General features: G+C 43.2%; 1 protein-coding gene across 3 annotated transcripts in view; it reads left to right on the top strand.

The window, feature by feature from the left end:
• The window catches only part of CNTN1 (contactin 1), a 438,772-nt gene that overhangs the window by 95,465 nt on the left and 317,576 nt on the right, over window positions 1-25,731 (top strand). For all 3 annotated transcript variants that reach the window (XM_084625045.1, XM_084625046.1, XM_084625047.1), the window contains one exon: window positions 25,369-25,416. The gene's annotated coding sequence lies outside the window, so the exon portion shown is untranslated. The remainder of the gene's footprint in view (window positions 1-25,368; window positions 25,417-25,731) is intronic.

Genomic DNA, 25,731 nt, shown 5'->3' with positions numbered 1-25,731 from the left:
AGATCATGAGCTTTCAGTTGCTGTGTAGGACATCCAGATCAGTTCAGTAGGAAAAAGGATTTCTGAGCAGCAACCAGACTGATGTATATTTTATTATGACAGGTTTCAGAGTAGCAGCCGTGTTAGTCTGTATTTGCAAAAAGAAAAGGAGTACTTGTGGCACCTTAGAGACTAACCAATTTATTTGAGCATAAGCTTTTGTGAGCTACAGCTCACTTCATCAGATGCATTCAGTGGAAAATACAATGAGGAGACTTATATACACACAGAACATGAAAAAATGGGTGTTTATCATGCACACTGAAAGGAGAGTGATCACTTAAGATGAGCTATTACCAGCAAGAGGCGGGGGGGGGGAGCAAACCTTTTGTAGTGATAATCAAGGTGGGCATGATAAACACCCATTATATTTTATTATGAGAATTGATTGATGCAGTGCCCTCAGGATAACTCAGTTTGTATTATAAGGTGTCATCTTAGCAGTTCAATTAATTCTCAGCACTGCACTTTTCAGTGATCATGCCTGAACTCTCACTACTCACTAGACACCTATAATCTACCAATAGAAGTACTTACAGGGCATAGTATCACTTTGCATTAAAAACAATTACCACAATCCTGCAATGATAGTTAAGATTTGGTGCTTCCTACTGTACATGTGTTTGATTCCCAGTTTATTCATTCATATATATACATGTGTATACACACACACGGTTTATTCTCTCTGTCACTCGCACACATGCACAGATTATGTAGATATATATGGATGACCTATATCTTGCTCCAGAAATCTATATCATATAATACACACATTTCCAAATCCATTTTCAAACAGTGAAAGGGCCTCTTTATTGGTTTACAAGTTTGAGGAACTGACTTTTGAAACTGTCAGAAAACTGTTACCAAATCCCTGCTATTTAAAGGAGAGGGGACCTAACTGTGACTTGCTGACATTACTGTATATCAGGAGAAACTCCAATGAAGTCAGTCTGACTACATTGCCACAAAACCATTGTAAGTCCATAGGCAATAAACAGAAAATTACATTAATCATACAGAAGTGGCTATCCAGACTGCCATTTCAGCCTTCTTATGAATTCAGATGAGTTGTTTAATTTTACTAAGGAAGATTTACCAGATAACACAAGCACCTAAACAAAGGCTGGAGAAGGTCTTTTTCATCAGATTTAAAGCCAGTCAAGTCTTGTCTTTTTTTTTTTTTTTTTTGCTTGGAGTGAGGATTTCCTCATCTATTAATCTACTCAAAATATGGCCTATCCTCTGCAAAAAAAAAAAAAAAGAAAAAGAAAAAAAAAATCACAGAAACATAAGTAGCAACACCCATCACATTGGCTTTAATGGGGTCAGGATTTCACACAGGGTTGCTCAAGGATTCTTCTCTTGGACAGAATGCCACCCCCCCCCCCCGGGCGAAAATGTGATTTAAGAAAATTGCAACTCCCTCTGTTTGGCAATGTTCCCAAGAATCTAGCTGAGCTGTATACCCAGGCTAACACTGTAAATTCTTATGCTTCCATTATAAACTCAATATTTGCCAATATTTGAGAGTTTGGATATGTCTGATTTATGGTTGCCCACACAACCTTAAGTTTGCCCCCTTGTGCATCCACTCAGTGCACTGAATGAGGCACAGATGTTGAGGGAGCTCATGACTCATGTGTTGCCTACAGAATAGAGACAGGCCACTGGGGCCATGTGCTTTATCTGATTTAAAGAGAGGTTGAGGAGAACCTAGCTTCATTTGTATTCATTCCATCCTCAGCTGTGGGAGTTGGGGGAGCTCCAGCCACCTGTACTTCCCACAGAGGGGAGGAATGGGCTGCTGTGTCCAAGAGCTGTTTACCAAGGGAGAAAACCTGGCATGGTTTCTGTCCCATGTAGTGCACCTGGAAGGGAACATGGGCCACTGGACACTCCCAGCTCTGTCTCTCATCCTCTACTACACACTACTTGAGTCCTGAAAGTAGTAGTGCTGGAACTCCCTGGACCTGGCTACTGACAGGAGAGGTGGTGGGTTGATAACCTGGGTGGATCCCAGGGGAGCCCAGGAGGGCTCTCTGGACTCATATCCCCACTTCAGAAGGAAAAGATTGGCTCAGTAACCTGTGTGGCCTCGGTTACCAAGCCACCATCTTTCCTTCCAGGGCAGGCCCAGAAGCGGAAGAGGTGGAGGAGGCAGTGTGAGGAGATGGCACACAGATTACTGGGCCACCATCTTTTCTTCCAGAGGTGGGAAGAGGTGGAGGAGGCAGCATGAGGAGATGCCACCCAGGTTACCAAACCACCATCTCTCCTTCCAGAGCAGGGAGCTGGGTCAGAAGTACCAGAATGCTGTTTTGGCTCCCCATAGAAGTGCCAGAACACCATGCCAGAGCATTCTTGCATGACTGAAGTGCTGCTACTACAACTGCTCTCGGAGATCCTGAGAGTTCCAGTAGACACTGTACTTCTGTGGTGGCACTGATGTGATCCTGACCTTAGAATGTTTGTGGGTTTAGTTGTTATGTTACAGGCTGCCAAAAAATTTCTTGGGGGAACACAAGTGACAGAAGGGAAATGGTGATTTTTAACGGTTGGTATCTTGGCAAAAACCAAAATAGAATTTCATGGGTCAAAGAAAAGGCTCTTTTGTAGTCTTGAGGATCTTCTCCCAGCTGAAAAGCAAAAGCCTCAATATCTCAAAGAAAAGAGCATAAGAATCCTTTAGTGTGGAAAGTGTTAGGCTGCCTAAATATAGGGGTTGTTACCAGCTTTCCCTTTAATAAGATGAGTTTTTGATCCTTGGTAATTTTGTCTGTTATGTAAGGAATGTACTTGCTAAAATAGCTTCCAAATATCTGAATTTAAAAAGGAAATAAGCTATGAGCCTGGAGTACAAATCCCCTAAAGGATGTGAACTGATATTAGCAGATGTAAAACTCAATTATCCTGTACACCAATCATTTACTTCTTAATATGGCAGCAATCTAAGGCAAATTTATGTGTGAAATTTAGAGTGAAATTTGTGTCTTTGAGATGTGGCATTAATAATTTTTAGTTGCATCTGGGACCTTCATTATTCTGCTAAACTTGAGACTGAATCAAATAAAATCAAATTATAAAGTGTATTGAGATCATCCCACTAAGCATAGGAAAGTACCTCTACTCAAAGCACCCCCCAGCCTCCCTCCCAAAGAATTGTAGCATTGAAGCTACAATTGAAGCTACATTGAAGCTTTGTGACAATTAGGATTACTACACTCAAACTTTAAAAGAACTTCTAAAGAGTTCAGAAAGCACTTGGGGCATTCTATAATAGCTGTAATTTCAGGGGCAAATGGGAGAGTGGCTTAAATAACTTTTCTACCTTTTTATTCCTCATAAAGTGGCTTGTCTTTAATTCCATACTTCATTACATTTCTGTATAGGCCCTCTTTCCTGTGTGCTAGTGCTCTTGCTTATTGTTTGTGCACTTCCAAGAATCGCTCTTCTGTTGCTTATGGCATTTGGTATTTTCCAAATGGCTCATGAGAGTACTTTAGAAGTCCAGGAAAAAGATGTAAGAAGAGCTCTTATCTGTTTAGAATATGATTCAGATACTTCTTGTGCACTGTAGTTTTTTCTTGGTTAACTATCACTTCTTCTTTAATAGAGTTTTTCATTTGCTTATGGGAAAAGCGATAAGGGCAAGTTTGAATTTTCTCACTCTTATGTTATCAGGCTGTACCAAGAAACTAAACTGCAAATCAACCCAAAGGCTCTACTGGAGTGTGTGGGGCATACCTGTGATGCTGATGCCTCAGTCAGTCCATTTCTTGGCTGGCACCTCAGAGCAGCAACCAATGGCACCAGCGACACTGAGCTCAGTTCATGTGGCGCACTCGGAGGCTAGATAGAGGAGCAAGCGCTCACCCCAAAACCCACCTTACCCCGTGGGGGATGATCCCTCAGGGCCTCCCCCCATGACCCAGTTGTCGTCCTTGTCCCCGGATGAGACTGTGGCGGGCCCCTCCTGCACCAGCCCTCTGGACTATTTTAAAGAACATCAGGCCCTGCTTCGTAGGGTGGCTACGAACTTGGGCTTGGAAGTGGAGGAGATGGTCAAACAGGTGGACACCCTTTTCAGTGTGCTCTTGGCCTCTATTGCTGTCCGTGTTGCGGTCAACAAGGACAGACCCAGCAAACCCGCAAGAATAAAGAGGCCAAGAGGCTGGACTTTTGGGGAGAAAGATTTATTCACTGGCCAGGCTTCGGTTCCGGGTGCCCAACCACTAGGCTCTCTTGGGGAGGTACAACTTCAGCTTATGGGGCTCTCTCTGTAAGTTCAAGGACTCACTGCCCCAGGACTCGGCACAGGAATTCAGGGCCCTGGTGGAGGAGGGTACAGCAGCTGCAAGGTACTCCTCCGAAGGGCATGGGACACGGCTGATTCAGCAGTGGTCACGAGGCACAGCTCCTGACTTCAGACCACTGGTCTGTCCCAGAAAATGCAGACCTTGTTCCAGGATCTTCCCTTTGATGGGAATGGTCTCTTCACAGAGCAGACTGACGCTAGGCTGCACGGACTGAAGGACACTTGGGCCACCCTTCGCTCACTGAGTTTGCATATACCACAGTCAGCAAGGAAGCAGTTCTGGCCCGCCCTACCGCCAAGGCCTTGGCAGCCATGACAGGGGCCTGCAAGGAGAAGGGATAGAGACGTGAGTTTTAGTCGTCGCCACCTTTCATTCCCCGCTCCCCGATACAACCTGGCCTGTCGAAGCTTCACGGGGCCAGAAGCATTCGTTCTGAGGGTGTGCTTGAGAGCGACGCCCCAGTCAACTCTGCCTCATTCTTTCCTCAACTGTCTTCGTCCCTACTGTTTGGTATGGTTGCGGGTCACCTCAGACCGTTGGTGCTCGAGATTGTATCTCAGGACTACACCCTACAATTCTTGGCTGACCGCCCCCCCTTCCCTGTTCCTCTTCAGGGACCCTTCTCATGAGCAACTCCTCATTCAAAAGGTTGAGAACCTCATGGAGCTAGGAGCAGTGGAGGATGTCCCCTGGGACATGAGGGGAAAAAGGGTGGTTCTCCCATTATTTCCTAACCCTGAAAGCGAAAAGGGGTCTAAGACCCATTCTGGACCTGCGGTGCCTCAGCAGTCTCTCAAAATGTTTAAGTTCCACATGGTCTCCCTTGCCTCCATCATCCCCCTCCTTGGATCTGGGAGACTGGTATGCTGCCCTCCATAAGAATATAAGAACAGCCATACCGGGTCCGACCAAAGGTCCATCTAGCCCAGTATCCTGTCTTCCAACAGTGGCCAATGCCAGGTGCCCCAGAGGGAATGAACAGAAGAGGTAATCATCAAGTGATCCATCCCCTGTTGTCAGTTCCCAGCTTCTGGCAAACAGAGGCTAGGGACACCATCTCTGCCCATCCTGGCTAATAGCCATTGTCTGAAGGATGCTTTATTTCCATATCATGAATATCAAACAGGACAGAGTGAAGGTTATCCTGATAGCCCCTGCGTGGCCTTGACAGCACTGGCTCGGCATGCAGCTGGACCTTTCGGTAGCTGCCCTGCTACAGCTATCTCTCTCGCCTGACCTGCTGTCCCAGAACCCCAGCAGTCTTCTGCACCCAAAGCTGGCAGCGTTGCACTTGACAGCATGGCTATTGCATGGCTGAATGAGGAGGAATGGGAATGCTTGGCCTATGTTGAAGAGGTCTTGTTGGGTAGCAGAAAGCCCTCCACTAGAATGACCTACCTGGCCAAACGAGAAGAGGTATCCAGGCTGAGCAGGCTTCATTGCAGGTAATTCTGGGCTATCTTCTGCACCTCAAGCTCCAAGGGTTGTCCTTGTCATAGATCAGAGTCCATTTGGCTGCTATTTTGGCCTTCCACATCTGCTCCAGGGCAGGTTGATTTTTGCTCACAACATGACGGTCCAGATTTTGAAAAGTCTGGAACGTCTCTACTGGCACATCAGGGATCCTCCCTGGGATCTGCACCTCGTGCTGTCGTGACTCATGGGTCCCCCCTTCAAGCTTCTAGCTTTCTGCTCCCTACTCCTCTCCTGGAAAGTTTAATAACGTCTGCATGTAGGGTTTCTGAGATCAGGGCGCTTACTTCAGTGTTCTACAAGGACAAAGTCCAGCTGCAGCTACACCCAACATTCCTGCCTAAGGTAGTTTCACAATTTCATACCGGCCAAGACTTATACTTACCTGTCTTTTTTCCAAAGCCTCATAAATCAGAAGAGGAGCACAAATTGCACGGCCTGGACATCAGGAGGGTGCTTGCCTTCTACATCGACAGGACTAAGCCGTTTCGCAAGTCAACATAGTTGTTTGTTGTGGTGGAGGACAGGATGAAAGGTTGCCCAGTGTCCGCGAGAGGATTTCATCCTGGATCACGGCCTGCATCCGTTACTGCTATGACCTGGCGAAAGTGCCTCCACTGGCGACCATGACTGCCTGCTCGACTAGGGCACGGGCTTCATCGGCAGCCTTCCTGGCCCAGGTGCCGATTCGGAGTATCTGCAGGGCTGCTACCTGGTCATGTAGCGACACATTTACGTCTCATTATGCACTCACCCAGCAAGCCTGAGACAACGCTGGCTTTGTCAGAGCAGAGTTGCAAGCCACATGACTGTGAATTGAGAGCCTGCCACTAGGTATACTGCTTGTGACTCATCTAGAATGGAATCAACATGCACAAGCACTTGAAGAAAAAACAGCGGTTACCTACTGTTTGTAACTGTTGTTCGAGATGTATTGCTCATGTCCATTCCATTCCTCGCTCTCCTGCCCCTCTGTCGGAGTTGCCGGCAAGAAGGAACTGAAAGGGCCTAGGGCTGGCATCGTTTAATGTACTGATGCATGGGCGCGGCACTTGAGGGCACTACAGCTGACCCTACCAATCCTGCTAAGGCAAAAATCTCATGGGCGTGTGCACACATAGAATGGAATGGACATGAGCAACACATCTCAAAGAACAACTGTTACAAAAGGTAGGTAACCATTTTTTTTGTTTCCACTATCATATGTCCCTGAAGAGGTGAACTGTAAGACCAGAGTGTCCACAAGTTTGGAGCTCTGAGAAAGGGTATGCTTAAGTTACAGGAATGTTGGAGGGTGGGGTGGGGGTTCAACACTGGTCCTGGTGGCCCAGGGTAGTTGGGTTGAGAGGTCCCATTTCCATGAAGGATAACAAATAGAGAGTATGTGCCCAAGAAATGTGTCAGAGAGGCGAAGGTAGGGAGAGACAATATGGAAGCCTACTCAGACCAAGAGAAGCACAAGGGTCTAGAATGATGGAATCCAAACACAGCAGTGTGATATGTGTCCAGTAGGGTGAGCTCTGCCAGGGCTGTGCCACCACTTAATTTGGGAAACTTTTTTTATAGGATACCTTAGAAAAATGTACATGTTTAATTATTTTCAGCAGTTTTTCCTTATTGCACTGCAGGGTTTCTTTCCATTGGTGATCTTTGTCTACCACATTCAGTATATCATTCTTTGCAACAATTTATCAAGAGAATAATCAATAATACAATAATTTTTTCCATGTATGGCTTAATTTATGATGAGCCATTTTTCCCCATCATTATCCCTACCAAACATCCTGCATTGCCTTGATCTATTCTTCCAGCCAATGAGAACAGACGTGACTTCTACAAAAGCCCATCAGTTTAGCTTAGGAACTGTTGAATTCAATGATTCTTCAGTGCTCCCTCCCTTAGCTCAAAAAATATGACAGAAGCTGAAGACCTCAACTTACAGCTGCAAAGCTGATCCAAAGTTTTATGTGGTCATCTGTAAATTAAGATGTCTGGGGACTCAGACATATCCTTACCCTGCATAGTAAATCTGGAGATGGTAGGTGAGGAAATGTTATTACTGGTGGTGAAAGAAGGGTTAAATCTAGAAGATTGGGCTGAGAGAATTTTGTCATTTGGGATGGAGGTTGGGCTCCATGGTTTGTCTTTTGGTGTGAAGTATTGCCATGGGCAATTTGGTAGAAGAAAGTGTGGGTGCTTGCCTACAAACAGGCATTTCCTAAAATCATGTGTCTTCTGCTGTGGCATATTTGGTACCCATTTCAGGAATCTTCTCTAACTTTACTTCCTTTGTTGATTAAATAAATACGCTTAGACATGGAGAATATCCTATGCCCAGCTTCTCCTGTGTTAACTGAAATCTATTTTTGTTCTTAGGCACAATGTCGTTTGCATTTTAGAGGCACACATTTCAATAGAGGTGGTCAAATTTTATGGGAATTGAGCAAACTTCACATATTACCTTAGAGAAACAAGGTAGGGGTGTGGTAATATCTTTTATTGGCCAACTTGTGTTGGTGAGAGAGACAAGTTTCTGAGCTTGCACCGGTCAGATCTGAAGAAGAGCTCTGTGAAAGCTCACAAGCGTGTTTTGCTCACCAAAACAAATTGGTTCAGTAAAAGATATTACCTCACCCTCTGTATCTCTCTAATATCCTGGGACCAATGCAGCTACAGCAACACTGGGGGAATCATGGTAATGATGTAGAGCTTTTTTCTCCCCCTGATATGGAAAGATTGTAACTCACTGGAAATATTGATTATGCATCTGAATAATTTACTTCATACTACTAAAAATGAGAGAAAGCATAGTCAGGAAAAAAATTAACTATTTTGATGTGCAGATTAAGAGTTAATTGACCACATTTAAGAAAAATACAATAAAATAATTTATATGCACAGAGTTATTGCACTTAATGTCTGTGTAGACATTTAAGATAGTCACAATGTATAAGGACCAGGAGAATTTGTACAGATGGGGAAAACTGAGACATCTAAACGTGTGAAGAAAATTTTAACAATTCTTTACATATCTGAGTTTAAAAGCATTTTAGGGGGAATAGATGTAGCACTGACGAATTTGTTGGGAGATAAAGATTATTAATTTTCAAATTCCTGACCTCCCAGACTCAAGAAGATGATGATATTCACACAACCAACCAACAAAACAAAACACCTCTCCTGTATCCAATGAATTGTTAATTTAGGCTTCTATTTATCTAAATTCCTTTTATAACATGCAACTTTATATTGTGGTTGATTTTTTTTCTAACCATTCTAATTTAAATTGTTCATATTTAAATACTCTTATTTCCTTCCTGTAGCACCATTAAAATCTGTCCTCAGTTTATCTTGTTTTTTTCTTTATTACTGTGTGATTTTTGTAATAGACCATAGTTTGTTTACAGATTTTTTTAAAAGCAATTTCATAAAAACTATTAATAGCTTATATTAGTGGTGAAAATATGAAAGACCTATTGATTGGTTCCTAATACTCTGTTAATATCCACTGCAGAAGTCATAGAGGTCATGGAAAGTCACAGGATCTATGACCTCCACAACAGACATGGAGCCCTAGTCCATAGAAAATGTATCTGCATTAGAACAACGGGGGAGAGGAGGGAGTGGGAAGGGAAATAGGCAGATGATGTTGTATTGGAATGAAGGTTTTTGGATCTTCATTCTGTATGCTCTGGATAAGATCTTCAGCGCTACTGATCATCTGTGTAATTCCTGCAACTCATAACGACCCAGTGAGAGCTGCATGTGATCACCCACTGATAAGTCCCACAGAAACCCTTTAAGAAGAATGTGAATTATTTTATTTTCTAGAAATCGCATGATCAGGGCTGCAGCTGATTACTTGACATCGGATGATGAAAGCTGTGGATGCCATAACCAAACACTGGGTTTCTCAATACAGTCCTCAAACTGTATTATAATGTTCTTTTGTTCTTCAGTCTGTATTGTACATATCCTGTAATCTGTAATATTGAGCCCTGAGAATTCATCACAGATAGTCTTACTTTATTGTTTAGTAAAGGAAAGTGATTTATTTATATTAAAATATGGCTAAGAAGAAATGATGAGAGAACAATGTCATAAGACAATGTATAGTTTCCTGCTTTTATGAAGTTTTAACTTTGTGACTGTTTATAACCTTGGCATTTCATGCTGAAAGTGGGTATTTACATACTAGTGTGACATGGATTTCTGCCCCTTGACTTACCATCTTTCTTTTTGAAGTGACTGTGCACATACAATAATAAAGTTCCAGATTGTTCTGCCTATGGAGAAGTCCTTCATTTTTATATACTTGTTGAATTTTAAACCTGTCGAAATAACTGTTGCCGTGAAAACAATTGTATTTGTGCTGCTTTAGATTGAAAAAAGTATTAGAGTCATAGACTTTAAGGCCAGAAGAGACCATCATGATAATCTAGTTCAAGGCTAATCAATTATTTTTTGTCGAAGTCAAATTTCTTGGTCAATGTATAGTCAAGGTCCAGACTCCAGAGAAAATAATACAAAAATAATAACAATAACGATAAGGAAATAAAAAGATTTTGCAGTCCATTCAAAAGCATCTGGCAGTCCGAATTTGACCTGCAGTCTACCTATTGATTATCCCATTTGACCTCCTGCACATTGCAGGCCACAGACCTTCGCCCACCCACTCCTGTAATAGACTCATAACCTCTGGTTGAGTTACTGAAGTTCTCATATCATGACTTAAAGACTTCAGATTACAGAAAATTTACCATTTACACTAGTTTAAACCTGCAAGTGACCTGTTCCCCATGCTGCAGTGGAAAAATCCCCAGGGTCTCTGCCAATCTGACCCAGCGGAAAATTCCTTCCTGACTTCAAATATGGAAGTCAGTTGAACCCTGAGCATTTCAGCAACACCCAACAGTCAGACACCTGGAAAGATTCTCTGAAGTAACTCAGAGCCCTCCCCATCTAGTGCCCCATCACCAGCCATTGGAGATATTTGCTACTAGTAGTTGCAGACTGGGTATGTGTCATTGTAGGCAGTCTCATCATACCATCCCCTCCATAAACTTACCAAGCTCAGTCTTGAAGCCAGTTAGGTTTTTTTTTGTCCCCACTGCTCCCCTTCCAGAACTTCACTCCTCTGATCATTAGAAACTTACACCTAATTTCAAACCTAAACTTCTTTATGGCCAGTTTATATCCATTTGTTCTTGTGTCCACATGGGCGCTTACCTTCAATAACTCCTCTCCCTCCCTGGTATTTATCCCTCCAACGTATTTATAGAGAGCAAACCTATCTCCCCTCAGCCTTTGTTTGGTTAGGCTTAACAAGACAAGCTTTTTGAGTCTTTTCTGTTCCTTTGATCATCCTAGTAGCCCTTTTCTGCACCTGTTCCAATTTGAATTAATCTTTCCTAAACATGGGAGACCCAAATGGCACACAGTATTCCAGATGTCTCACCAGTGCCTTGTATGGTGGTACTAACAATTCTCTGTCTCTACTGGAAATACCTTGCTTGATGCATTTTAGGATTGCATGAACCTTTTTCATGGCCGCATCATATTGGTGGCTCAGTCATCCTGTGATCAACCAATACACTTAAGTCTTTCTTCTCCTTTGTCACTTCCAGCTGATAATTCTCCAATTTATAGCAAAAATAGTTGTTAGTCCCTAAGTGTATGACTTTGCACTGTTAAATTTCATCCTATTTCTATTACTCCATTTTTCAAGGACATCCAGATCTTCTTGTATGATTTGCCAGTCCCTCATCCATATTGCGAATACCTTCCAACTTTGTATCATCCACAAATTTTATTAGCACACACCCACTTTTTGTGCCAAGGTCATTAATAAAAAGGGTAACTAAGATTGGTCCCAAGACCAATCCCTCAGGAATTCCACTAGTAACCTCCCTCCGGCCTGACAGTTCACCTTTCAGTGTGACCCACTGTAGTCTCCCTTTTAACCAGTTCATTATCCATCTTTCAATTCTCATATTAATCTCCAACTTCTCCAATTTAACTGATGATTTCCCTTGTGGAATCATATCAAATGCCTTATTGAAATCCAGGTAGATTAGCTCTACTGCATTTCCTTTGCCTACAAATTCAGTTATCTTCTCAAAGAAGTAAATCAGTTTAGTCCGGCACAATCTACCTTTTGTAAGACCATGTTGTATTTTATCTCAATTACTATTTGCCTCTTTGTCTGTAACAATTTTCTCTTTCAAAATTTGTTCTAATGGGCTACTGTCAGTTTCTACTAAACCTCTTATTTATAATTTGTATTTTGTTTGCACCAATAATGGGCTAGATATTATCAATACACACAAACCAATCCAGCCCCAACTGCAAAATGCACAAGCATCCACTGACAATTATGTAAGAGTTCTCTTCAGAAGAAAAGTGCATAGTGGGCAACTAATAAAACATTAGAATCCTGTGCAAAAAGCCCTTTTATCTTCCTATTTTCCAGTAACATGGGGCCATGTCTAACTTCTCACATCTTCACAGTCTAATTTACATTTGATAAATTATGCATCAGTTCTGGTCAACCTTGACATATGAACAGTACTTAGGAAAACCTTTTGTGCTAACATGAGTTCCTATTCACTAAACCTCACAATCATGAAAAATGACACAATATTTAAGAGGGAATGCAGAAGAAAACAACTAGAGAATGGAGTTAGTTCCAGCTTTCTCCCTTCTCACCAAGAGAGACCATACTGTATGCATCACCTGAAAGAAAAGTTCTGACACTGCATAAAACTAGTCTGTTTTAGGAGCAATAATCATTTCTGAGAATTTACCTTGGTGCTATTTATAAATTTTGGCTTTTTGTTAGGGTTGACTTACCACATAAAGCTGCTATCCACTTCTCTCAGCAGTGCTTCAGTGCAACAGGAGGTTTACTGACTGGCATGAACAATTGTGATCCTATTATGCTCACCATGTATTCTTTACATTGTTTTTTAAAATGTTGTGGATTGATTTTAACTGAAGTTGGTTAAGCCCTAGCTATTTTTGTTTGTTGTGTGTACTATGGTTGAGTCTACATTTCCAGCTGAGATCAGGATCCCGTTGGCCTAAGCACAAATTCATATTGAGAGACTACACTTTAAAACAGAAGACAGACAAAGCAAAGGAATTACTTTTATTCCTGTTTTACAGACAGAAAGCTGAGGTGTAGTGAGATTACAATGCAGATCCTGAAAGGTTTATGTAGGCACAGGGTGAATAAAAATGATTTTTTTAAAAATAAAAATCGGATTTTTTTGATAAAATGCTTTTTGAGGAAAAAGCCAATCTCATCATGGAATAGGGATTATAAATTCTAATTCTATAGTATGAGACAGTATATTCAGGTAATGTTTAAGAAAAGTTTTGTAAACGAGTTCCAATAGTTCATGGATTAGGGACCCAATTTTATGGGGTTCCACAGGCTTCTGTATAGATTATTTAAGTTAATCTTTCTATCTACCCAATGGGACTCAGTGCTCAGTCTAGAAGATTCCATGAGAGAGGCTTAGTTTTGCAGTTCTCAAACTGTGGATTTGTGTCTCCAGAAGTAACATGCTTGTTAACAGCAAAATGTTTTTAAAAAAATAAATAATATAGAGGTGAGAAATAGCAGACCTCAACTCTATTTTTCCCTCTGCAAATTTGTATACACGGAGTCAATCCCTTACCTCTCTCTAAAAGTGCAAAGTTTTATATTCATTGAACTTTTTGAGATTGTTGTGGGCAGAATAGATCTGGACAAGGAGAAGAAGTCTGGAGATAAATGTGAGAAGCGAAGGACATATGCTTTTTTGTTAAAATGTTATATGATTGCTGCTGAAGAAAAAATCCAGAATACTTCATGTTGTTTTAGTTAAATAAAACAATTTAAATGTTTGTCTGGTGATGTTCTCCTACTAATACAGCATGGCAAGAAAATCCTCCAAATATTAATGATTAACCTGTTGCAATGGAGATAGTTCACTTCCCAATGACTTCATAAATATCTGCTTAAATTACCTTTGGTAAATGAAATAACCAAACAATCATTCATTTTCTGATATAGCTGTAAAACTAATCTGAAAAGTTTTTTCAAAATAAATCACTGTTTAAAAACTTATAGTGTGTACCATCTAAAAATGAAACCTACATCTATCTCTGAGTTGTGAAAAATATGTATTAAGGTTATAGGAACCAGCAAGAATGCACTTTTATGTAGAAAACCATGATTAAATTGAGTCTTCCTGACCTGTGATTCAAATCAATTTGATTTAAATCAAATCCACCCTGTATAGGCACCTAACTCCCATTGACTTCAGTGAAAGTTAGGCACCTACATACCTTGCCAAAGGTCACACAGGGAAATTGTTGCAGACCTGAGAACTGAACCTAAACCTCCTGAATCCCAATCCAGTACTTAAGCATGCAACTTACCTTCCTATTACTACCTGAACCTTAACCTGACAGCTGTTTATCCTTTCTTATCACCCATCCCTTAGGGCTTCCATTGTTGCTTCAGTAGTTCAACAGATGATCATGCTTCTACCTTTACTGTACAGGACTCTTAGTTTGGAACTCATTCTTGCTTTCCATGTGTCTCAGCCCAAATCTACTTTCTCTTTGGAAAGCATTTTCCAAATGTATTTTTAGTTTGACCATTGTTGTCATCTTCTCTTTCCCTGTAGCGGGTGGGGTATCTCTTTTTTTGTTTTGTTTCCTTTTGCATTGGGCCCCATATATTTTTGTTTTTGTTTGTTTTGATTAAAGATTTAAGATTTTTCATAGAATTTTTTATAAGATTGTTTTATTGTAATAATTATTGTTCAAATATCCCAAAAATCCCTAAAGAAAAGGGAAGGCCCTTCATAAACGGTTCATTGTTATGACAGAAAATTGTATGTGGGCAGAGCGGTTTGAACACTCATTCCTCACAACTTCCAACAGTGAATCTACCTAACGCAGTTTCGGCACACAGGGAGACTAGTCTTGTAGACCTTACTTAGGCAAAACTATCACTGTTTCCATAGAGGTCTTGCCTGAATAAGGACTGCTGATTAGGCCAATTATATCTGGTTAAGCTACATAGAAGAATCCTCTAAATCCTGGCCTTAGATATACATGAAGGGTAGGGTGACCAGGTGTCTGATTTTCAACAGGAACACCCAGTCACAAAGGGATTCTGGTGATTCCGTTCAGCACTACTGACTGGTTCATTGACTGTCCAGTTGGCAGCGCCACACAGTGGGCTGGCAGTCTCCTTGCTAGCCTCCACTCCGTGTGGCTCCCAGAAAGCAACCAGCATATCCTCCCTCCAGCTCCTACATGTAGGGGCAGCTAGGGGGCTCTGCATACTGGCCCCGTGCCACCCCTGCATCTCCCATTGGCTGGGAACTGTGGCCAATGGGAGCTGTGCAGGCAGTGCCTGTGGACAGGGCAGCATGCAGAGCCACCTGGCTGTGCTTCTGGGTAGGAGCCAGAGGGAACATACCACTCCTTCCAGGAACTGCTTCAGGTAAGTACCGCCTGGAGCCTGCACTCCGGATCCTCTCCCACACCTGAACTCCCTCATTCCCAGCCTTACATCAGAGCCCTCATCCCTTGCACCCCAACCCCCTGCCTCGGCCCGGAGCCTCCTCCCATACTCCAAACCCCTCAGCTCCGCCCCCCAGTTTGGAGCCTCCTCCTGCACCCCAAACCCCTCATCTCTGGCCCCACCCCAGAGCCCTCACTCCCTCTTGCATTCCAACCCACGGCCTCAGCCTGGAGCCCCCTCCTGCACTCTGAACCCCTAACACTGGAGCCTGCACCCCCCAGCTGGAGCTATCACCCCCCCCCCACCCACACATGCACGCCACCCCCCCGAGCCAGCCCGGTGAAAGTAAGTGACGGTGTGTGGGAGGGAGGAATGAGCAGGGGCGGGGCCTCAGAGGAGGGGCAAGGCAAGAGTTTTGGTTTTGTGCAGGTAGAAAGTTGGCAACCCTAATGAAGGGTTCCTATTTTAGACAATAGTTGAGCATGCATCTGAGAGCAAAATTGGTCCTAAAAGTTCAAGAGTAAATAAGGCCCAGATCCACCAATGGATTTAATTGTCTAATTTCCCATTTAGGCCCCGAGGGCCAAAATTTAAGCATGACACAGATCCTGAAAACCGCTGCCTGGTTGTCGCCTAAACTTGTAGATAGCTAAAAATTTTGCCATAAAAATCCCCTGGACACCTATATTTCTGCTATGGGTGTGAGCCCAATGCCTCAGTCTAGGTGTCTGGCTGCCTCTCTGATGCTCAAACCTCAGCAGGATCCTCAAACCAGGGGAAGATAGGTGTTGGTGTGCCCCTGCTCCATTGTTCGGAGATTTTTACAGCAGTACCCGTATTGCATGCGCAGAGCCTGCCTCACATACCAGTCTTGTCTTAATAGTGCGCATGCATAGCTGAACTCCCCAGTTCCTTCTCTACCGTCCTTGGCTGGAGTTGGACCTATAGCAGACTCATTAAAACTTTTTCTCTTACCCATTCTACATCCTTTTTTCCCTTAGAGTAGCACTGTATTTACTAGATAAGTTCATCCCTTTAAAAATAAATAAAAATAAAAAAATTTTGTTCCCACTTGTTCCTCTCAGCCTCCAGCTGACGCTAATATGCCTGGCTCCTCAGGATTTAAGCAGTGCACTACGTGCAGGAACGCCATCCCTATCTCGGATGGTCACTCCCAGTGTATAAAATGCCTGGGGGAGTCCCACATTCCTCAAAAATGTGCCCATTGTTCCAAATTAAAATCCAAGGCATGTAAAGACAGAGAATTCCGACTGAAAATGATTGATTCTTATGCAGAAGTTACTCGGACCTGCTTCTGACCCAGGTACGGTCTTCTCAGTGAACCGCAGCCCTCTTGCCTCTAAAAAGGACAAAAAAAAGAAAATACCCACCTCCCTCACCCAGAAGGCAAACATTGCAAGCAAAACGGTTGCCAAGTAGGTCCATTTCTTCTGTGTAGACCTTCCCCCAGCTCAGCAGCTTTCACATGCTGGGTTCCTCCGGCATCGTGCTAATCTCCCCCATGGCTGTGGCAACAGCGCAAGCTCCTGGTGCCGAGGCTTCAGGCTTCCAGTTGCCTGCCTCTCTTATGGCACCATTTGGCACCGCAATGGACATGGTGCCAGCACGGATGACCTTGCTGGAACACCTTACCTCCCTGGCACCACTGACCTCGGAGCATGCATTGAGCATCACGGAGCAGGGAACGTTGGTGCTGAATGGCTCTCCAGCACTGCAGGCGCTCCTAATGGAGGGTTTATCTCCCATAGGCTCTCTGGCATTCCAGTTCATTCATTCACCAGACCTACAGGTGTCACTTAACCTACAGTCACCTCTACTTGACACCTGTTTTACTCTGGACATTCAGATGCGGTCCGCACAGCTGTCTCTGGCTATGTATCACTTTTCTATCGGGGAGACTTTTCACCATACCAGTTCTCCCAGTCAGTCCCAAATCAGCACTAGTCACAGAAAATCTAGATCTTTGATCATCAAAGACCCCCCTCACTGGTGTGCAAACCCATGGATAGCACCACCTATGCCCTTCCCTGGTGAGCGGCATTACTGGGGTCCAAGGGCACCATATCAGCGATTCCACTAAGATCTCCAAGATGCCAGAAATAGGAGCAATGCCACCTTGCCACCACCAGTGCATACAGCTACGAATGAGACATAACAACAAGCTGTTACTCCACACTTCGATGAGCATGCTACACGTGCTTCCCCAACCCTTCTGGAGCCCGTCTCCACACAGGATGAGGCGATATTGCCTCCCCCACCAACACTGTCAGATGATTTCTTAAAATTTCAAGACCTCTTTAAAAGACTTGCCAATGAGTTGAGGATTAATATAGAGGAAGTTTTTGAAAACCAGCATGAGTTGACTGACATCCTGCAACCTTCTTCCACATCGAAGATTGCCTTACCTATAAATTCAGCCATTATGGATCCTGCCAAAACCATATGGCAATCCTTCATGTGCTTCACTCCATGAAGGACTCGAGAGTGACATTATGATTTCTCGGTATACAAACTCCTGCAAATAGGAGGAGACAATATAGATATCAACCTTATCAAGGTCCACGCTACCCGACGTATACTCAACAAAGTCATAGACCATGTGAACAACAACATCCGCAACCAAGATATCAACATCGCCATACCAATTCATCAGCTCCATGTCAACCCCCTCCCACTAATAAGCAAATTTGAAAATGTGATTGAGGGTATAGAAAACATCATCCATACTTCAGTGCCCATTCCTTTCCTATCTTTGCCCCCCACCTGCTCCCCCCATCCTTTTTCAGGGACCCCTCTCACGAATAACTGCTCCACCAAGATTTGCATCACCTCCTCCAGTTAGGAGCAGTAACACCAGTGCCTGACCAACACAGAGGAAAAGGGTTCTACTCCCATTACTCTTTAACAGAAAAGAAAACTGGAGGATGGCTACCCATTCTCAATCTCAGATGCCTCAATAAATTCATTTTTTTTTTAAATGGTGACTCTTGCAACCATAATTCCGACACTGGAGCAAGGAGATTGGTTTTCAGCCCTCAACCTGCAGGACGCTTATGGTCATATGACCATACATCCTGCCCACAGATGTTTTATTTGCTTCATTCTGGGCTCACAACACTACCAGTACAGGGTCCTACTTTTCGGCCTCTCGACTGCGCCTCTTGTCTTTTCCAGACTCCTCGCAGTCGTAGCAGCTCATCTTAGAAGGCAGGGAATCATAATTTTTACTTACCTCGACAACTGCCCTTTCAAAGCCAGGACCCTCCAATAAGCCATTCAGTCCACACAACAGACAGTCCAATGTTTCCATGCTCTTGGCCTGCGAATGAACAAAGAAAATCTACACTCACTCCCACCCAACAACTGGAGTTCATAGGAGCACATTTCGACTCACACAAAGGAATAGCATCTGTCCCACTCCACCTTTTCAACACCATCAACCTCTTTGTTGCCAAGTTGTGCAACAGTCCACAAGTGGCTGCACAAGATTGCCTACAACTCCTAGGCCACATGGCCTCTTGCACTTTTTTGTAGTCAGGAACTCGCCTCTTCATGAGGTGTTTCCAAAGCTGGATGTCCACTGTCTACAAACTGAATGTCCATGGACTGAACAAACTTTTATACATACCTCCCACAGTGAAGGACTCCCTCCACTGGTGGACATTGCCTGACAACCTTTGCTCCGGGGTCCTCTTTCTACAGGACATCCCATTGGTTGTCATAACTATGGATGCATCCCTTACAAGATAGGGAGCACACATACCCCAATACACTGCCCAGGGGCTTTCATCTCCTGCTGAGACATCCCTTCACATCAACCTACAGAACTCTGAGAGATATATCTATATGCCTTTCTCCAATTTCTCCCCTTCATACAAAACCAATGTGTCAGGATAATGACAGACAACATTGCCTGCATGTTCTATGTAACTAGGCAGGGGGGAGGGAGGGGCACGATCCCACTCCCTTTGTACAGAAGCGGTTGAACGATGGAACTGATGTCTCAGACACAATGTCTAAATATCAGCTGCATGCTTACTTGGCTCTCTCAATATCATCGCAGGCGACCTCAGCAGAAGATTTCCCATAGACCACGAATGGGAACTAAACGAGGATATAGTACTAGACATATTCCACACATGGGGATACACAACCACAGATCTTTTTTGCAACTGTAGCAAACAAGAAATGCCAAAGATTTTGTTCCAGAGCGGAACTAGGCAAACACTCCTTGGGGGATGAGTTTGTGTTCTTATGGAACACCAACCTAATGTACGCCTTTTCCAATACCACTCATACATGGTACCCTTTCCTAACCAAGATGACACTTTCTGCACCCATCCCACTACCCCTCTGCCCAAATCTCTTGTTCCAAGAACACGGTCTACTACTCCACCCCAATTTAACCATGTTACACCTCAAGGTTTGGCTCCTCCATGGTTCTCTCAGGCCAAGCAAACTTGCTGAGAGCAAGTTTGAAATGTACTCCTTCATAGCACAACAAATTCTATATGCACCACCTGCCTTCTTAACTGGACAAGATTACGGGACCCCAAACCGTATGCCCAGACATCAAACTGCCTAATCCACCTTGGGACCTTCCCATAGTCGTAACATATCTAACCCAAAAACCATTTGAACCATTAGCCACATGTTCCCTCTACATCTCTGTATGAAAACTGCATTTCTGGTAGCAATTACCTCTGTGAGACACACAGGAGAAATTGCAGCACTTATGGCAGATCTGCCATACACCATACTTTTTAAGGACAAAGTCTCCCTACTTTTACTCCCCAAAATTCTACCGAAGATGCACTCACTTTCCACGGCAATGAGCCTATCCATCTCCTTACCTTTTCCAAAACCACGTGCGAATTCCTTTGACTTTTCGATGCGCACTTTGAACATGCACAGGGACTTTGCAGTTTCCCACACTATATTCTCAAGACTCCCATCATTAAACCTCAGTATAGTATTATTCTGTTCATTAATAGTAACAACGGTCTCCAATGGGGCTCTGTTCCAATCTTCAAATTCCACTACGTTATTGCCTATTTTTTGTGTGTGTTCTATCTTATCACACTTGCAAATTCATTTCTAATTTCCTGATCTACATAGTAAAAAACATGTTCCTGTTTTATTTTAGCAACTGTATAGCTGATACAGGTTTTTCCATAATGTTCTCTAGATGTTAAAAGTTAATACTCAAACAGGTGAAATATTCATAAATGATGGACTAATATTACCCAAAATGTGGTTGAAAGGGGTAGAATGCATTGGATTTATTCCAGCATACTTCTAGCCACTTGTTGCCTCAATTACCTTCCATTACGGTTGAAATGAATGCCTATTGATTTCTTTCATCTTTGTTTGCTTCTTGCATTCTGCAACAGCTGTTGGCTTCATTTGAGAGGCATAGATCCAAACAGCAAAACAAATACAGCGTTTTATATAACAAACATATTTTGAAAAAAATTGATATAGAAGTCTAGATATATTTTTAATGTTAGGGTCTTCCACTAAATACATGATAGGAACTAGTTAACATATATTAATGTATAAAACATTTTTATTTTTATTTTTATTTTTATTATTTAATTTATTATATTTATTAAATATTTATATATTTATTAATTCTATTAAATAGAATTTTTATTAAAACTTCACATATTTTGAATAATTGCGTGTAATTTTTCAAAATAAATGTATATGACTGTGATGGGAACTGAGTTTACTGGTGCTGCTGCCTAGTGGTGAATTCACTGGCTCCCTGTCTCCAGCATCCCTTGCCAGCAATCACTCCAGTGCTGTGGCAGTCCATCTTTTGGTAGGTAGTGACTTGGCCCTCTGGACAGGTCACCAGTTGAGTTTGCCCCCTTCTGAGGTAAGAGTCCTACAAAATATATGCAGTCCCACCAAGAGAAAGCATCTTCAGCCCCTCTCTGAAGGTGGCATGCCCTTGCCACAGGGCTTATGGTATCTCTATCTTTTCATCCTCTCCAAGGAAGGGGAGAAAGGGTGGGGTTGTAGGGAAGCCTGGGTCTTCCCTCTCCACAAGACTCCAACCCAGGGCTCTATGAGAGGCAGTGATAACACTCTGGATTGCTTTGGGGCTGCCTTCCTGGGCCACTTCCTACCACTTGCTTCTCCACCAGGTCTTAAAGTCCAAGAAGAAATAGCACAAAACAACTGAATCTTCAGCTCAGCTGGTAGCCACCTTCTTTGCATGTTAGCCCCAGCTTCTCACTGGTCCAGCTTCCTGGTTTCACTGTCATCACCTGGGGTCTGTCACTCTCCCTCTACCCTGGGTTTCAGGCAGGCTGCAGTCCAAGATCAGCCCCTGTCTCCAGTCAGCCTCCAAGGCTTCTCTCAGTTTTCAGCCTGAGAGAGAGCTCCCAGCTACCTCTCATTGGAATCCTTTCCCTGGCTTCCCCTCCAGGGCCTGGGATAGCTGCCACTTGCAGTAAGGACTCTGGCTGTACCTTATTCAGGGTTTCCCAAGATAGGTCTCTCTGCCTCTACTCTCCCTGTCTTGTCTTGTTTCTCCCTCCGTCCCCTCTGAGCTGTCTGGTTCCCTTTTCAGCTCCTCCTTCAGTTGGAGCAGGCTCTGCAGGTGTGACAGGGCAGAGCAATCTGGGCCCAGAAATGCTTCTTAACCTCTGCTATCCCAGTGTGACTTATATACCCCATCACAGGGACCCTGAGGCTAACTTTTCTGTATCTCAGCATGTCTTCTCAATCCAGATTATAAACTTGTACCTTCTCTTTCTGAAAGGGCTGGGGGAAGGAGGAATGGTGGTACTTTTGTCTAGGTGAGTTAGGTGGAGAAGCACCTGTCTTCCCCCAGTTCATGGAACACACTGGGGCTTAGGTGGGAGGTGAATGTCCAGATGCCTAGAGAGAGTCAGCAGCGCACACGCTCAGAGGTGGAAACAGGCATCTAGGAACTTCTATTGTAAAATCTAGATGTGGAGTAAATTTAGGTGCCTACCAGATGCTGAGCAATGGTTTTGTGGATTACAGTGCTGCCTAAAAGTGAGATTTAGATGCCTTAATCTGAGGGTTGGGTATCTGAGTACCTTTGTGGGTCTGGGCCTAAAACTAATGACCATTGAAATGACAAGTTCTGAGTACAAACTCCAGCAGAAAAGTTGCTGTGGGCAGCCTCACCCTGCTACACCTGCTGTCAGATTTGGAGGGTGGGGTTAAAAGGGAAAAGCACAGCTCTGGTGGGATCTGAGTGCAAAGGAGAGCCGACCTCATTCTGTGAGAGAGGCTTGGCTGGGGCCAGGAACAGCTTGAGAGGCTGCTCCCTGCTTGCTAAAGCCCCCTGCAGGGAAGATGGGACTATTGTTTGACTTGTCACCAGTGACTCACTAGCTGGTGCAGAGTATGTCTCCTGCAGTTGGTACCCTGCCTGAAGAGGGTGACAGCTAAATAAGATCTTTTATTCCTTACACTCAATTTAGGACGCAGCCGTGGTTTGTCCTGTTCCCTCAAGTGTTGATGCACTGCCTCTTGACCACCTTGTTCTTTCTCCATATCATCCACATAGGTCTAGGTGGTTTACTAACAATCTGTGACAAATATATTGTGAGGGGAGGAGGCAGGTATGTCTTTGATGGAGAACTGGCACAGCATCTGATGGGGTGTAGTCTTGAGTGTCTATGTACTCCTATGACCTACAACCCTCACACTTCTTCTGTCATTTTGTCACTCCAAAACTCTCACCTTCCTTTCTCTTCTTCCCCATACCCCCCTTATTCTTTCAGTCTTCCCCATATCTGCGCCTTCTTCAACAACATAATCTTCTCTCTTGCATTCACTGCAGCCCCAGTGCTACAGTGGAGGTAAGAGAGGAGAGTATGTTGTGGAAGGCAGCGCAGATGTAGAATATTATTTCTAAAAGACTCTTTATCTTTTAAATAATCACCCATCTAACTTGCTGTTTTTTAGTACTAAGGACAATATTTACCCTATTGCTCATTAAAAAGCCTTCCTACAGTAATAGAAACTGAAGAACAACAATGAGGATAGAAGATGTAGATGGGGACAGGGGATGGAAAGCTAAAAGCTATGTGGCTGAATCCTAAAATGGCAAGAGTATGGTCCACTTTGCGTTACAGGTGAGATTACATCTTAAAAGCCTTAGGAAATTGCCCATAGGGAAGAATGTGGATGCTTGGTTATTAATCATAGAATCATAGAATATCAGGGTTGGAAGGGACCCCAGAAGGTCATCTAGTCCAACCCCCTGCTCAAAGCAGGACCAATTCCCAGTTAAATCATCCCAGCCAGGGCTTTGTCAAACCTGACCTTAAAAACCTCTAAGGAAGGAGATTCTACCACCTCCCTAGGTAACGCATTCCAGTGTTTCACCACCCTCTTAGTGAAAAAGTTTTTCCTAATATCCAATCTAAACCTTCCCCACTGCAACTTGAGACCATTACTCCTCGTTCTGTCATCTGCTACCATTGAGAACAGTCTAGAGCCATCCTCTTTGGAACCCCCTTTCAGGTAGTTGAAAGCAGCTATCAAATCCCCCCTCATTCTTCTCTTCTGCAGGCTAAACAATCCCAGCTCCCTCAGCCTCTCCTCATAAGTCATGTGTTCCAGACCCCTAATCATTTTTGTTGCCCTTCACTGGACTCTCTCCAATTTATCCACATCCTTCTTGAAGTGTGGGGCCCAAAACTGGACACAGTACTCCAGATGAGGCCTCACCAATGTCGAATAGAGGGGAACGATCACGTCCTTCGATCTGCTCGCTATGCCCCTACTTATACATCCCAAAATGCCATTGGCCTTCTTGGCAACAAGGGCACACTGCTGACTCATATCCAGCTTCTCGTGCACTGTCACCCCTAGGTCCTTTTCCGCAGAACTGCTGCCTAGCCATTCGGTCCCTAGTCTGTAGCTGTGCATTGGGTTCTTCCGTCCTAAGTGCAGGACCCTGCACTTATCCTTATTGAACCTCATCAGATTTCTTTTGGCCCAATCCTCCAATTTGTCTAGGTCTTTCTGTATCCTATCCCTCCCCTCCAGTGTATCTACCACTCCTCCCAGTTTAGTATCATCCGCAAATTTGCTGAGAGTGCAATCCACACCATCCTCCAGATCATTTATGAAGATATTGAACAAAACCGGCCCCAGGACCGACCCTTGGGGTACTCCACTTGATACCGGCTGCCAACTAGATATGGAGCCATTGATCACTACCTGTTGAGCCCGACAATCTAGCCAGCTTTCTACCCACCTACTTTTTATTTCTATCTTCCATAGAAATATCCCACACTACCCTTGGATCCATGGTCCACACCAGATACTATTTTATTTACAAGTGTTTGGTTTTGACCAGTGTAGTACTAAAAGGTGCTAGAGGATGCAGTTAAAGGCAGATGGGTGATACCTGCAGCTGCAAATCTGAGAAGGTTTGAAAGTAAGATATCAGAGAGGGCCTTTTGGGCCATCAAAAAGTATTCTGTGTGGTTAGGAAAAAGAAATCTAGCATGTGGAAGTCAGACTGAAATAAGAGAAATCACAGGAAAAATATAGGGTGTGGAGGAATAATTAGTTGTGGGGCAGGGAAGGTTGGAGCTTGGTGAGGGTGATACAGAGTATGTGTTCAAGCAGAGAGCTTGACATAGTTTTATGTGAGAGTTGAAGAACAAAGTTTTTGAGATATGATATTAACGATCTTAGAAATGTATAATAGCTTGTATTTAAATAATCAGGAAAACTAAAACCACTAGTTAATAAAGATGGGATTTTATTAGTATGTTTTAAATTATTTCTCACAGAGTGACTAACTGGAAACCCAGGAAATGATTAATGCCAGGTTGTTCATTGGAAACGCTGCACATGAGTGAGTGTTGTGAAAGTCTGTTATACAAATCTTAACAATAAGATGTAGCAATCTATCAGTAGAAAATTATGTTTTAAAAGTGTCCTCCAACAACTGGATTGAATTCCGTCTGTATTCACTTGTAGGTAATGAATCTGGATCAGCACTGAAACAGTTTACCACATATAGTAAAGGTAAGTAACTTTTCTTTCTACATTCTCTCACTAGTGTTCAGTAGTAAAATAATTATTCATTGGTATATTTAAATAATCAAGTAAAATGATATGAACGCTTGGGGAGTTAAAATATTTTTACATTGCATTAAGCTTACATTTAAAAAGATGGGTAATATGATATCCTTAAATTCGACTATTGTATGTATCTGACACACAGAGGTGGGTCTTGCTGTTTTTTACATCCCGGACACTGCTTCTGTTTTTAAACCTTCTCTAAAGTAAAACTCAACTTTATAAATTTACTTCATATTTTTAGTTTGAGGTAATATTTTG

The sequence above is a fragment of the Lepidochelys olivacea genome (genome assembly GCF_965140295.1).
Source record: "Lepidochelys olivacea isolate rLepOli2 genome assembly, chromosome: 1".
Classification (NCBI taxonomy): domain Eukaryota; kingdom Metazoa; phylum Chordata; order Testudines; family Cheloniidae; genus Lepidochelys; species Lepidochelys olivacea.
This window is presented reverse-complemented; position numbering and strand designations above follow the sequence as displayed.